Genomic DNA, 1,701 nt, shown 5'->3' with positions numbered 1-1,701 from the left:
AATTTCATGATTCGGGCACTGCAGGGTTAATCGTTGTTTTGTTTAACAAATGTGATTGTTTGTCCTTGTTTGTTCGATGGTTTGTGCTTTTTTTCAGTAAAGATGCAGCTGATAGAAATGATAAAAGCAGGATTCAGAATAAAACACTGAACAAGTTGATCAGCATTAAACCGCGACACAACATGATAGCATATATTGCTAAACAGATAAAAAACAATATTAATACATAATATCATGTATCAAAATAAATCCCTTGAAATAAATGAAAAGCGTGTATTGTGGTGATGTCAAGACACATGTCAAAAAAGTATTGCATGAAGCTACAGCAACATCCTAACAGTCTGATAAATGAAACTTGAACTACTTGAATGTGATCTGATTTGCGCCCTGTGGACATTCTGGTGTTTGCTGACAGAGGGAAGCGCCACGCAAAGGTTTCTGCCAACAGAACATCTGTTGGAAAAGGTTCAGTGTGCGATTTAGCAGAGTTACACGTAAAAACATCTGAAAATTGAACACTATTGTGTGGCACTATGTTAAAGGCAGAGACATGAAAATAGTAGCCCCCCATTTTATTTTATACTCAAGGACATTTGCTTTTAGTAAGGCCACTGCAATGTAAGTTTTACTGTTGCATAAGTTCCGCCAGCAGAGGGCGCTCGGTCCTGTACGCATCGGTAGCTGACGCTACACTAGAAGAAGTAGTGTCAGTGGCGAAGAGGCAGCGTACGGCCTGCGCGCCAAAGAGAACTGATTGTCTTATTTTTCTGTTTTTACAGGTAAGCTGGGTGGTTGATAATATAAACAGATGTTATAAAAGTGACAGACAGCAGTGGCGATTAATGATAAATGTCTTGTGTGTGGCGAATGTTAAGCTAAAGAGCTAATTTCCAAGTTGGTCCAGTTGTTAGCCTGTGCCGATCCAAGTGTTAGACTGTACCGAAACTCTGTGAGCTCGGTGCAGGTGTATTTTTGGGTTAAAGCCACAAGATATATATTTTGCACAATAAGAGGAAATGTGAATTGCTTTATGTTTAGTTCATGAAGAGTGAATGCTGTAGAAATATGTTAAGAAAAACATTTATTTGAAAGAGATCTAGTTTATTAAATACAGTTAAGAAGACAGGTTCATAAATAGATTAAAACAGTAGTAAAAACAAGATAAAACTGTAATGAGAGTTCACTATGTTATTCATGTGTATAGTAAAATGTATTTGTGTGATTTAACCAGTTTACAAAGGTGGTGCATGTGAATATGAAACTGTATAAGTTACTTGTATAAAGTAATGTCAGCTACACTAGAAGAAGTAGTGTCAGTGGCGAAGAGGCAGCGTACGGCCTGCGCGCCAAAGAGAACTGATTGTCTTATTTTTCTGTTTTTACAGTTTTCTGTAAAAATAAATATGTTGCACGGGAGATGAGTTGGCCCATCATTTCAACAGTGTAACATATTTTGGCGAGCCAGCCAGGAGGTGGCGCTAGTGAGTCAACACCATCACCAACCACCTTCTTTCCCAAGAGACGAACCTTCAACCAAAAGAAATGGAATCTCTGCAACCTCTGCGTGACGAAGTGAGTGCAGCCTTGTGGCAGTTGGAGAGAGAGCATCTTGTGGATGTCTGCAGGCGACTGAAATGTTCCGGCCTGGACAGCGCAGAGTCTCACAGCAAGACCAAGAGGACACTCATCAGGTTGGCAAGG

General features: G+C 39.7%; 1 long non-coding RNA gene across 1 annotated transcript; it reads left to right on the top strand.

Moving 5' to 3' along the window:
* The first annotated feature begins 528 nt into the window (after nt 1-528).
* Nucleotides 529-1,416, top strand: LOC121815875. Its single transcript, XR_006055442.1, has 2 exons — nt 529-779; nt 1,386-1,416. It is a non-coding gene; the product is annotated as an uncharacterized LOC121815875 (long non-coding RNA).
* The last annotated feature ends 285 nt before the right edge of the window (nt 1,417-1,701 follow it).

This window comes from Haplochromis burtoni, unplaced genomic scaffold (genome assembly GCF_018398535.1).
Source record: "Haplochromis burtoni strain Fernald_Lab_line unplaced genomic scaffold, NCSU_Asbu1 Contig_345, whole genome shotgun sequence".
NCBI lineage: Eukaryota > Metazoa > Chordata > Actinopteri > Cichliformes > Cichlidae > Haplochromis > Haplochromis burtoni.
The sequence above is the reverse complement of the archived record's forward strand: the minus strand, read 5'-3'. Positions and strand labels throughout refer to the sequence as shown.